The sequence below is a fragment of the Macaca fascicularis genome, chromosome 12 (genome assembly GCF_037993035.2).
Source record: "Macaca fascicularis isolate 582-1 chromosome 12, T2T-MFA8v1.1".
Taxonomy (NCBI): domain Eukaryota; kingdom Metazoa; phylum Chordata; class Mammalia; order Primates; family Cercopithecidae; genus Macaca; species Macaca fascicularis.
In genome coordinates, this window is record NC_088386.1 from 114,871,471 (window position 1) to 114,885,356 (window position 13,886).

Genomic DNA, 13,886 nt, shown 5'->3' on the forward strand with positions numbered 1-13,886 from the left:
TTGCAACTATCTAGCTGTTGACTTGAGAGAAGTTACTTAGCCTTTCTGTGCCCCAATTTCTTCCTCCATAAAATATAAATGGCAGTAGCACTATCTGCCTCATAGGGTTGTTTACCCACTGAAGTAGCATGATACACATAAGGCACATTCTATATATAGATATATCTCCATCTCTATCTATCTATCTCACGCACAAAGAACAGTATATGCCCCATGGTATGCACTCAAGATACCTTAACCACTTTATTATTTACTCAACAAGTGTCTTGTTCTCTTCTTTGTGTCCACATGTATTCAGTGTTTAGCTCCCACTTTATTATTATTATTACTATTTGAGACAGAGTCTGGCTCTGCGGCCCAGGCCGGAGTGCAGTGGTGCGCAATCTCGGCTCACTGCAAGCTCTGCCTCCCGGGTTCACACTTTTCTCCTGCCTCAGCCTCCCGAGTAGCTGGGACTACAGGTGCCTGCCACCACACCTGGCTAATTTTTTGTAATTTTAGTAGGCATGGGGTTTCACTGTGTTAGCCAGGATGGTCTCGATCTCCTGACCTCGTGATCCACCTGCCTTGGCCTCCCAAAGTGCTGGGATTACAGGCGTGAGCCACTGCACCCAGCCTGGCTCCCACTTATAAGTGAGAATATGTGGCATTTAGCTTTCTATTTCTGTGTATATTCACTTGGGATAATGCTTCCAGCTCCATCCATGTTGCTGCAAAGGACACGATCCCATTCTTTTTATAGCTGCATAGTATTCCATGGTGTATGTGTACTACATTTTCTTTATCCAGTCCTCTTTTGATGGGCCTTTAGGTTGATTCCATGTCTTCGATATTGTGAATAGTGCTGCAATGAACATATGCATGTATGTGTCTTTATAGCAGAACAACTTATATCCTTTGGGTATATGCCCAGTAATGAAATTGCTAGGTCCAATGGTAGCTCTGTTTTAAGTTCTTTGAGAAATCTCTGAACTGCTTTTCAACAGTGGCTGAATTAGTTTACATTCCCACCAGTGTATAAACATTTTCTTTTCTCCACAACATCATCAGCATACGTTATTTTTTTACTTTTAAAAAATTTTTTTTTTGAGATAGAGTCTCACCGTCTCCCAGGCTGGAGTCCAATGGCATGATCGCGGCTCACTGCAACCTCTGCCTCCCAGGTTCAAGTGATCCTCCCACCTCAGCCTCCCAAGTAGTTGGGACCACAGGCACGTGGCACCACACCTAGCTAAGTTAAAAAAAATTTTTTTTTTTACAGAGATGGGGTCTCACTGTGTTGCCTAGTCTGGTCTTGAACTCCTCCCACCTCAACCCCCAAAGTGCTGGTATTACAGGCATGAGCCACTGTACCCAGCGACTTTTTAATAGCCATTCTGATGGATGTGAGATGATATTTCATTATGATTTTGATTTGCATTTCTCTAGTGATTAATGATGTTGAACATTTTTTCATATGGTTTTTCCACATGTATGTCTTCTTTTAAGAAGTGTCTGTTCATGTCCTTTGTCCATTTTTAATGGTGTTGTTTGTTTTTGCTTATTGATTTAAGCTCCTTATAGATTCTGGATATTATACTTTTGTGGATATTTCTCCCATTCTCTAGGTCATCTGTTTACTCTGTTGATAGTTTTTTTTGCTATACAGAAGCTCTTTAGTTTAATTAGGTCCCATTTATCAATTTTTGATGTTGTTACAATTGTTTCTGGTGTCTTCTCATGAAATCTTTTCCAGGGCCTATGTTCAGAGTGGTATTTCCTATGTTTTCTTCTAGAGTTTTTATAGTTTTAGGTTTTACATTTAAGTCTTTAATCCATCTTGAGTTGATGTTTGTATATAGTGAAAGGAAGGGATCCAGTTTCGATTGTGGCTAGTCAGTTATCTCAGCAACATTTATTGATTAGGGAGTCCTTTCCCCATTGCTTTTGTTGACTTTGTTGAAGATTAGACAGTTGTAGGTGTGTGGCTTTATTTTTGGGTTCTTAAGCCTGTTCCATTGGTCTATGTGTCTGTTTTTGTTACCATGCTATTTTGGTTACTGTAACCCTATAGTATAGTTAGAAGTCAGGTAGTATGATGCCTTCAGCTTTGTTCTTTTTATGTAGGATTGCATTGGCTATTTGGTCTCTTTTGGTTCCATATGAATTTTAGAATAATTTTTTTCTAATTCTGTGAAAATGTCCTTGGTAGTTTGATAGGAATAGCATTGAATCTGCAAATTGCTTTGGGCAATATGAGCATTTTAACACTATTGATTCTTCCTGTCCATGAGCATGGAATATTTTTCCATTTGTTTGTGTCATCTCTGATTTCTTTCAGCAGTGTTTTATAACTCTTGTTGGACAGATTTTTCACCTCCTTGGTTAGCTGTATTAATAGGTATTTTTTTGTGGTTATTATGAATAGGATTGCATTCATGATTTGGCTCTTAGCTTGACTGTTGTTGGTGTATAGAAATGCTACCGATTTTTGTACATTGACTTTGTATGCTGAAACTTTGCTGAAGATGTTTATAGATCTAGGAGCTTTTGGGCAGAGACTATGGGGTTTTCTGGGTATAAAATCATCTGCAAAGAGAGATAGCTTGACTTCCTCTCCTCCTATTTGGATACCTTTTTCCCTTTCTCTTGACTGATTACTGGGGCTAGGACTTCCAGTACTATGTTGAATAAGATGAAATGTATTTTAAAGAGCAAGTTGGATAGAGGAATAGATATGTGATAAAGCAAATATAGGAAAAGGTTGACTATAGACTTGAGGCGGCAAATAGATGTGTTTTCACTGTACAAATCTCTCAATTTTTCTGTATGTTTGAAAGTTTTCATAATTAAATGTTGGTAAAACAAATATCCACACAAATGAACACTGTGCATCCACTAAAAAATGTTTTAGGCCACATACAGTGGCTCACAACTATAATTCCAGCACTTTGGGAGGCTAAGGTGGGAGGATCGCTTGAGCCCAGAAGTTTGAGACCAGCCTGGGCAACATAGTGAGACCCTGTGTCTACAAAAAAATTTTAAAAATTCACTGGACGTGGTGATGTGCCCCAGTAGTTCCAGTTACTCAGGAGGCTAAAGAGGGAGGATTGTTTGAACTCAGGAGGTGAGGTTGCAGTGAGCCATGATTGTGTCACTGTACTCCAGCCTGGGCAACAGAGTGAGACACTGTCTCAAAAAAAAAAAAAAAAAAAAAGGTTTTAGTAGACTATTCCAAGAGAAAGATTTATTATAAACTGAAAAAAGTAGGATTCAAAACAGTATTACAGTTTAACACTCCTTTATTTATGTGCAGGTGGAAGAATGTACACTGGGAACAGCACATGCAAAAGTCCTGGGCAGAAGCTGGTCTGGAGGATTTGAGGAACTGCAAGGAAGCAGTGATGACTAGAGAGGCGTGAGGGAAGAAAAAGGCAGTAAATGAGGTCATGAAGATGATGGAAGGGGGCAAGGTTGGATTAGCTAGTTTGGTTCTCTATCTCTGCATAAGAAACTATCTCAAGTTTTGTGGTTTAAAACAACCACCTTTTTGTATCTCACAATTGGTGGATCAGGAATTTGGACAAAATTCAACTGGGCATTCTTTTCTGCTCTACTAGCATCAAATAAGGTCACTCTGATGTTCACTGGCAGATGGGTTGGTCTGTAGGATTCCATGTGGTTTCACTCTCATTTTTAGCGCCTGGGGGAGATAGCTGGAAGGCTAGCCCTCTTCCTCTCCATGTAGTCTCAGGGCCCCGCCGTGTGGTCTGTATTAGAGTAGCTAGGTTTCTTACATGGTGTCTCAAGGTTCCAAGAGCAAGTGATTCGAGAGACAGGAATAGAAGATGCCAGTCCTAAGGCCTGGGCACAAAAACAGACATAGTGGCACTTCTGCCATATTTCTAGTAGAGACGGAGTTTCGCCACATTGGCCAGGCTGGTCTTGAACTCCTGACCTCAGGTGAACCACCTGCCTTGGCCTCCCAAAATGCTGGGATTACAGATGTGAGCCACTGTGACTGGCCACTTCTGCCATATTTCATTGGTCAAAGAAGTCATGGAAGGGGAGATAGCAATATACCTTTCAATGGGAAAAGTGTCAAATAATTTGTGACTATCTTTAATCCGCCAATAGGCCCTTGTAGGTCATAGTAAAAACTTAGGCTTTTCCTCTACCAGGGATGGGAGCCATTGGAGGGTGTTAAACAGAGGAGTGACATGATCTGACTTTCATTTTAACAGGACCACTCTACAATTTTGAAAAGGCACTGCAGGTAGGAACGAAATAGGAGGAAGACCCATTAGGGGGCTATTGCAATAAACCAAGCAAGAGATAATGGTGGCTTGGGCCAGGATGGAGGCAGAGGGGGTAGTGAGCAGTGGTTGAATTCTGGATATATTTTGCAGGCAGAACCATCCAGATTTGCTGATGCATTAAATATGGGTGTGAAATAAAAAGAGGAGTCAAAGATAACTCCAAAACATTCATCTGAGATTTAGTAAACTAGAATTACTGTTAACGGAGATGGGAGCAGCAGCAGGAGCAGTTGGGCAGGGAGTATCAGGAATGGTTTTGGCCATATTGAGATGCCTATAATACATCCAAGTGGAGGTCTCAAGTAGGTCTGATGTTTAAAGGAGAGATCCAGGTTGGAGATGTAAATTTGAATGTTATCAACATATGGGTGAATTTCACCTAGAGAGTAGATATAGAGAGAAGGGCTCCAAGGACTGAGCCTGGAGCCTCCAACTCCATCTTTTCCTCTTGCCAATCCCCCTTGGTGTCTCTGGTCTCAAAAAAGTTGATATTTCAGATGTTGCTTCCAGGCCACTGCTCTTCCAGTCTTTTGTGAAAAACTAAACTAATTAAGAAGTCATGCTGTGGAAGTGAAAGCTACAGAGGTTTTTGGGAAGAGAGAGGCAGGAGCTGTGACAGGTGAGGGGTGATATCACCATGCCTAGGAGGGGCCAGAGGCTGGCTTGCTAACGAGCATGAGGAGAGTGGCTCTAAATTAGCTGGGCGTGGTGGTGTGTGCCTGTGGTCCCAGCTGTACAGGAGGCTGAGGTGGGAGGATCACTTGAACCCAGGAGGTTGAGAATGTAGTGAGCCATGATCACCCCACTGCATTCCAGCCTGAGCAAGACTCTGTCTCAAAAAAAAAAAAAAAAAAAAAAAAGAGAGAGAGAGAGAGAGTGTGGCTCTGATTTAGGAAGAAGGCTACACAAAGAGTGACCCAGGCCAGACTTGACCCCTTGGGGTTCCCAGCCTTAGTAAAAAGTTCTGTACCGATTAGATAAATAGACAAGTCTAAGAGAAAAGAGCTCGGAAACAGACCCACACAAATATGGACAATGTATTCATGACAGAGGTGGCACTGAAAATCAGTGGGAAAAAGGGCTAATCCACAAATGGTGCTGGGAAAAGAGGCTTTCCATTGTTTAAGAAGGAAAAAAATCCCTACTTCACACCCAAATAAAAACACATAGTTTCAAGAAACAAATGTAACCCTTAAAATTTTTTTTTTTTTTTTTTTTTGAGACGGAGTCTCGCTCTGTCGCCCAGGCTGGAGTGCAGTGGCTGGATCTCAGCTCACTGCAAGCTCCGCCTCCCGGGTTTACGCCATTCTCCCGCCTCAGCCTCTGAGTAGCTGGGACTATAGGTGCCCGCCACCTCGCCCGGCTAGTTTTTTGTATTTTTAGTAGAGATGGGGTTTCACCGTGTTAGCCAGGATGGTCTCGATCTCCTGACCTCGTGATCCGCCCATCTCGGCCTCCCAAAGTGCTGGGATTACAGGCTTGAGCCACCGCACCCGGCCTTAAAACTTTTAAAGACCTTTGAAGTGCTAGGTTTAGGAGAATATCGATTTTAAGTGAGGGAGTGACTTCTAAAATTAGATGCACAAGCCTTAAAGGAAAAGATACATTAAAAAACTTCCACTCATCTAAAGACACTTTTTATTTTATTTTATTTTATTTTTTAAGACAGAATTTTGCTCTTGTTGCCCAGGCTGTAGTGCAATGGCGTGATCTCAGCTTGCAGCAACCTCCACCTCCCAGGTTCAAGCAATTCTCCTGCCTCAGCCTCCTGAGTAGCTGGGATTACAGGCATGCGCCACCATGCCCAGCTAATTTTGTATTTTTAATAGAGATGGGGTTTCTCCGTGTTGGTCAGGCTGGTCTCGAACTCCCAACCTCAAGTGATCCTCCCGTCTTGGCCTCCCAAAGTGCTGGGATTGCAGGCCAAAAGACACCATTTTTTAAAAAAGTAACGTGGCCGGGCGCGGTAGCTCAAGCCTGTAATCCCAGCACTTTGGGAGGCCGAGACGGGCGGATCACGAGGTCAGGAGATCGAGAGCATCCTGGCTAGCACGGTGAAACCCCGTCTCTACTAAAAAAATACAAAAAACTAGCCGGGCAAGGTGGCAGGCGCCTGTAGTCCCAGCTACTCGGGAGGCTGAGGCAGGAGAATGGCGTAGGCCCGGGAGGCGGAGCTTGCAGTGAGCCAAGATCCGGCCACTGCACTCCAGCCTGGGCAACAGAGCGAGACTGTCTCAAAAAAAAAAAAAAAAAAAAAAGTAACGTGTGGCCTAGGAGAAGATATAAACTACATGTAATTAACAAGGGACTGGCATCCAAGATTTATATTAAAAAATCTACAAATAAAAAGAGAAGATAAACCAATCAATAGAAAATAAGCAAAAGAGATGAACAGGTAGTTAATAAAAGAGAAAATCCCAGATGGTCACAGAAGGAAGAAATATCACAAAAAGATGCTCAATACCAGCCGGGCACGGTGGTTCATGCCTGTAATCCCAGCACTTTAGGTGGCCGAGGTAGGTAGATCACCTGAGGTCTGGAGTTTGAGACCAGCCTGACGAACATGGAGAAACCCCATCTCTACTAAAAATATAAAATTAGCCAGGCATGGTGGTGCATGCCTTTAATCCCATCTACTCGGGAGGCTGAGGCAGGAGAATCGCTTGAACCCAAGAGGCGGAGGTTGTGGTGAACTGAGATTGTGCCATTGCACTCCAGCCTGGGCAACAAGAGTGAAACTCCATAAAAAAAAAAAAAAAAAAAAGCTCAATTCAATTCCAGTAATAGTTGGGAAATGTCTACCTTATCAAAGAGGCCTTCCCAGATACTTTATGAAATAGAATGCTGCCTCTTCTACAGCATTTATTCCTTCAACAAGTATTCACTGAGTTCTAGGCACTTAGCATACATTCATGAACAAAAAAGACAAATATTCTGGATCTCATATTCTAGTATGTATGTGGTCAAACAACAAACATAGTAAATGAATAAAATTATCTAGTAAGTTAGTAGATCACAAATTCCAGAGGAAAAAATGGAGCAGGGGACAGAAGATTGAGATAAGAGACTGGCGGGGCCAGGGGCAGGATGCAATTTTAAATAGTCTGTGTCTTAGTCAGCTCAGGCTGCCACAACAAAATACTATAGACTGGGTAGCTGAAACGACATACATTTATTTCTGACAGTTGTGGAGGCTGGAAGTCTGAGGTCAGGATGCCATCATGGTGGGATTCTGGTGGGGGATCTCTTACAGCCTGCTTTGTGTGTAGTCACCTGGCAGACAGACAGCAAGCTCTCTTGAGACACCAAACCCATCAGAGGGCCCCACCCTCAGGACCTCATCTAAACCTAATTACCCCCTAAAGGCCTCATCTTCAAATATCATCACATTGGGTGTTAGGCCTCAACAAATGAATTCTGGGGGCCAAGAATAGTCCACAGCAGACTGATTAGGGTATACCTCATTAAGACGATGGCGTTTGATTAAAGAGTTGAATGAGATGACGAAGTAAGCCTTACCTGTAACTGGTAGAGAGTGCTCCAAGAAGAGAAAGACAGCCAAAATGCCAAAGCCAAAATGGAAGGCCAGTGTGGTGGGGACAGAGTAAGGGGTGGGGTTGAAGCGGTAAGGGCAGAGGGAAGATCATTCTGGGCCTTGTAAGCCAGTGGAAAAGCCACATGCGATTAATATATATAATATGTTAATTATAATATTAATCATTGTTTTATATAATACTTACATCAATATATAAAAATATATATTTGTTGGCCTTTCCAGCTCTACAGGACAGGGACTTTGTCTGTTTTGTTCACTGCCTGGCATGTAGTGGCACTTGATAAATATTTATTTGTTGAATAAGTAAAATTTATATATCACTACAGCAGGTTATTGCCCATATATCAGAATGACCAAAATTTGAAACCTGACAATGTCACAAGTTGGTGGAGATACAGAGCCATAGAAACTTGCATGCACAAGCCGGGTGCGGTGGCTCACCCCTGTATTTCTAGCACTTTGGGAGACTGAGGCGGGTGGATTAACTGAGGTCAGGAGTTCCAGACCAGCCTGGCCAACATGGTGAAACCCCATCTCTACTAAAAATATAAAAAAATTAGCTGGATGTAGTGGCATGTGCTTGTAATCCCAGCTACTCCAGAGGCTGAGGCCAGAGAATCTTTTGAACCCAGGAGGTGGAGGTTGCAGCGAGCCGAGATCGCACCATTGCACTCCAGCCTGGGTGACAAGAGCAAAACTCCATCTCAAAAAAAAAAAAAAAAAAAAAGAAAGAAAGAAAGGAAGAAAGGAAAAAAGAAAGAAAGAAAAAGAAGGAAAGAAAGAAAGAAACTTGTATGCATTGCAGGGTGTAAGTTGGCACAACACCTTAGGAGAACAATTTAACAAGATCTAGTAAAGTTGGATATGTATACCCAATAACCCAGCAACTCCACTACTGGGTATATTCCTAGAGAAATGGTTGTAAATGTGCACCAGAGACATGTAAAATAATATTTATAACACAATTGTTTTTGATCATAAAAAATTGAAAGCAACCTAATTATCAGTCACCAAGAGAACAAATAAGTAAAACTTACTACACTGATACAATGAAATGTGCAGCAAGAAAAATCAACATCAACAAGGTTATCAACAAAAATAAATCTTATAAACTTAATGTAAAGCAAAAAAAAAAAAAAAAAAGCACGTATTAGATTAACATAGTATGGTCTCACTTATATAAAGTATGAACAACTGGCCAGGTGGGGTGGCTCATGCTTGTAATCCCAGCACTTTGGGAGGCCAAGGTGGGAGGATAACCTGAGCCCAGAAATTCAAGACCATGCTGCACAACATAGAGACACCATCTCCACAAAAATTTTAAAAATTAGCCAAGCATGGTGGCACACACATCTGTGGTCCCAGCAACTTGGAGGCTGAGGCAGGAGGATTGCTCGAGTCCTGGAGATCAAGGCTGCAATGAGCCATGATTGCACCACTGCACTACAGCCTGGGCAACAGAGTGAGACCCTGCCTCAAAAACAACAACAGGCCAGTCGCAGTGGCTCACACCTGTAATCCCAGAACTTTGGGAAGCCAAGGTGGGTGGATCACCTGAGGTCAGGAGTTTGAGACCAACCTGGACAAAATGGTGAAATCCCGTCTCTACTAAAAATACAAAAATTAGCTGGGTGTGGTGGCGAGCTACTGTCATCTCAGCTACTTGGGAAGCTGAGGCAGGATAATCGGTTGAACCCGGGAGGCAGAGGTTGCAGTGAGCTGACATCATGCCACCGCACTTCAGCCTGGGTGACAGAGCAAGACTTCATCTAAAAACAAACAAACAAAAAGAACAAAATGAAAAATTGTCTCCTAATTGATAGGTAAAGCAATAGACACAGTGATAGCCAGAATTCTAAGATGACCTCCATGGTTTTTTTGCCCCACAATACTCCCATAATTATGTTACATTATATGGTAAAAGAGATTGTTGCAGATGTAATTAAAGTTATTAATCAGTTGGGCTTAAAATAGGATATTTTCTGGAAATATCCATTTTCTGGAAATGTATAGTCTTTGGAGGGAGAACAAAGTCTCCATACCAACTAAGACTGCATATCCCTCCACCTGCAATAGGATTTGTCTAAAAGTCAGATTTAATTAAAAAAAAAGTTAAAAGACAGTTCCTCATACAAAATTTGCATGAGTAAATGAATGAGTAGAAAAATGAAAAGATGAATTATGACTGGATGTTCAACTACCCATTGAATACCACCAAGCAGGATAGAAAAATATTGTGCCATTGCAGAATAATCCACAAACTACTTGAAAATAGCCTTGGAGTTTCTTTAAAAGGCAGGTGTGAACCATGTTGTAACCAGGTAATTGTGGTTTGATCAGAACCCCAACCGTTCCTTTGAGAAAGCCTCCCAAAGGCAATCCAGACAAGAGGTCCTGTAGTCTTAGCCAACAGGAACTCAGGCAGCTTAAAGCTCAAACCCACCTCTGCCCCCATTTCCCCAGAGACACTGTGCTAATAGCCCTGATGATAACAAGCGGCTCTGTGTGGCTACAGCTGCCTATTACACTGGTTGTGGACAAGTGTGATTCAGAAGCATGATGGATCAAATTTCTTATTTGAGCAGGAAGTTGATACCTAAGGAATGTAGCCTTGCAGCAGCCCCGAAAGACTTGACAATTGTGCAGGCCTCAGGGAAATGACTTTTCCTTTAAGAAAGCGTCCTTGGAACCTGATGAACTCCAAACACCAGCTATGGTTTGGACTGGGAGGTTTGAGATTCCAGCAGAAAATAGGCTATAGGATCAGAACCCAGGTTGTGGTCCACAGTGCCTCTTCCAGATTTTGTCATTAACTGACAACCAGATATCAGGGACTGCCTTCCTCATTTATTCGGACCAAACATACATCCCTGAAGTTACAAATTTCCACAGGGAGAATCTCCAGGCAGGAAGTTCCATTCATCAGGATATTTTTGCTTGCAAGAATTAGATTCGCGGCCGGGCGCGGTGGCTCAAGCCTGTAATCCCAGCACTTTGGGAGGCCGAGACGGGCGGATCACGAGGTCAGGAGATCGAGACCATCCTGGCTAACACGGTGAAACCCCGTCTCTACTAAAAATACAAAAAACTAGCCGGGCGAGGTGGCGGGCGCCTGTAGTCCCAGCTATTTGGGAGGCTGAGGCAGGAGAATGGCGTAAACCCGGGAGGCGGAGCTTGCAGTGAGCTGAGATCCGGCCACTGCACTCCAGCCCAGGCTACAGAGCAAGACTCCGTCTCAAAAAAAAAAAAAAAAAAAAGAATTAGATTCGCAACTCAAATTACCTTAAGATTAGAAAAAAAGGTTAGGGAGTGGGGACAGTGTGGATTTATGGGATCATACAACTGTATCAGGTTTAGCTGGATCTAGGGGCTAAAATTATGTCAGGGATCTGTCCCCCCATCTGTTGACTCTGCTTTCCTCTGCATTACTTCAGGTGGCTTTTCTCCATGTGGGGACAAGAGAGTCACCAGCAGCTCAAGGCTTTCATTCCAACAGCTTGACAACCTCAGAGGAAGGAAAGCCTTTCTTTCCCAACAGTTCCTCTAAAACTCCAAGAATTGAGTCTCATTGGCCTGGTTTGGACTAGCCCCTCCCTGAACCATTGTCACTAGGATGGGAGCTGGCTAAGTCTATGTCTTTAATCTATGTCTTGTGGTTTAGGGAGGGCTTAGCCCCATGTAAGCCACATGGATTGAGAATGTGGGAGCAGTGGTTTCCCAGGAGGAAGTTAGGGTATTCCTACCATGGAGTGGTGGGGCTGGCGGCTTGGCCAGAGAGACAACAGTGGTGCTCTCCAGAAAGAACAGGTGGGACCCAGCCATTTCCTAGGGTTTTCTCCTCCCTTTTAATTTTTTTCTTACAGGGATTTCATCTTGAGCCCACCCAAAGAAATTATGATTTCAGGCCGGTGCAGTGGCTCATGCCTGTAATCCCAGCACTTTGGGAGGCCGAGGCGGGTGGATCACGAGGTCAGGAGTTCAAGACCAGCCTGAGCAAAATGGAGAAACCCTCTCTACTAAAAATACAAAATAAGCTAGGCATGGTGGCCTGCGCCAGTAATCCCAGCTACTCGGGAGGCTGAGGCAGGAGAATCGCTTGAACCCGGGAGACAGAGGTTGTGGTGAGCCGAGATCGTGCCATTGCACTCCAGCCTGGGGAACAAGAGTGAAACTCCACCTCAAAAAAAAAAAAAAAAAGAAAAAGAAATTATGATTCCATAGGTCTGAGGTAGAGCCCAGAAATTATATGTTTACAAAATTCCCCTAGGTGGTTCTGCTAGGCAGAGTAGTTTAGGACCCATTAATCTAGTGGACGACCTTACTTGCCTCTGCTCCCTACTCAAAATCAAAAGCAAGTATATGTGGGGCTCTAGCTTATAAATTAGGAATGCCTTTTTACTCAAAGGAGGTCAACATAAAGAATTGTCTTTAGGAACCAGACAGAGGCAAGTGTAAATTAATGAACCTGCTTTGAAGCCCATCCCCCACTTGCCCCCAATTCTGGACAAATAGGAAGTCTACAAAAGGCCCCTGTCTAAGACATTGGAGCAGTAGGCAGACCTACCACGCTCTTCACACAGGAGTTACTCATTAAGCCTCATCATGCACAGGGGGTAGGACCCATTGTCACTGTGAGCAGGGGATTGCTGTGGCCTGGTTCTACCTTGGGACCAGTGCTTACCATCACAGCCTGGGGTTGGACAAGGAAGGCCATTCACTAGAGCAAACACAGTTAAAAATGGATTCTGGCTGGGCGCAGTGGCTCATGCCTGTAATCCCAACACTTTGGGAGGCCAAGGCAGGCGGATCACCTGAGGTAGGGAGATCGAGACCATCCTGGCTAACACGGTGAAACCCCATCTCTACTAAACATACAGAAAGTTAGCCGGGTGTTGTGGGACATGCCTGTAATCCCAGCTACTCAGGAGACCAAGGCAGGAGAATTGCTTGAACCTGGGAGGCAGAGGTTGCGGTGAGCCGAGATCGCACCATGGCATTCCAACCTGGCCAACAAGAAAGAAACTATGTCACAAAAAAAAAATAAATAAATAAAATAAAATAAAAAAAAAGAATTCTAACTCTGTGTGCATATGAATTTAGGACAAGCTGGAGAAGGATTAGCTGTGATGGTGGAAGGTGGAGGGGGTGGGCAGGATTGGATTAGCCAAGTCATTAAATCCCATTATCTGTAACTGGCCATAGGACACATCATTTCACTGCTATTTCTCACTATTTTTCATATCTCTGCCACCTATGTTGTACATTCTTTGAAGGCTGGAGCCCTACCTCACACCTTTTTGTGTTCCCACCACCTAGCCCAGTACCATGTAGGCTACAGTTTCTCAAGTAGTATCTGCTCATGTGGTTTAATAATCTTATTGAACATTTTCCTCAAAGCCCTTGAAAAGCAGAACTGACTGTAGAGCCTCTGGAGCTTTGGAGAGACCATGGAGTGTGGTATGAGTAGCCAGAGTACAGCTCCCAGAAAGCACAGTCAGGACTTGGGGCCAGCGTGGAACCTGGCCTAGAATAGACACTCAGAGCTTCAGAAAAGTAATGTGGCCTGCAGCAAGACCAGAAAAGGGGACCAGTGCCTCATATGCTGTCAGGTCTTCATGACCCTAGGAAGCAAATCAAACCACCCCCAGAAACGGTCTGAGTAGCCGTGGGTATGAGCACAGTATCTGAGAGCAAAGCACAGACACAAATTCAGGCTTCAGAAGCCAAACAAAAAGAAATGATAGTACCACCCTGGCCCTTTAATGATAAATGTTCTAATGAGAAAAAAAATGCTAATGGCACAGGTCAAACGAAGCTTTCCTGCTCTGTAAAAATAATGATGACAGTATAATTTGTTAACAATTAACATTTATGAACACCATGCACATGTGATATACAAGCATTGTTGAGCATCACATGATTAAAATCTTACAACCTTATGATGATGGTCCACTTTTTTTTTTTTTTTTTTTTTTTAACAGTTGGTAGAGCTAGCTGAAGTTTTATTTTGGGGGAAAAAAAAAAAAGACTGA

General features: G+C 43.2%; 1 long non-coding RNA gene across 1 annotated transcript; it reads right to left on the bottom strand.

Annotated features, from left to right (window-relative positions):
• Positions 1-7,453: 7,453 nt before the first annotated feature.
• LOC135966621 (uncharacterized) lies at positions 7,454-9,623 on the bottom strand. Its single transcript, XR_010580101.2, has 2 exons — positions 9,434-9,623; positions 7,454-7,571 (listed from the first exon to the last, which is right to left on the bottom strand). It is a non-coding gene; the product is annotated as an uncharacterized lncRNA (long non-coding RNA).
• Positions 9,624-13,886: the final 4,263 nt, after the last annotated feature.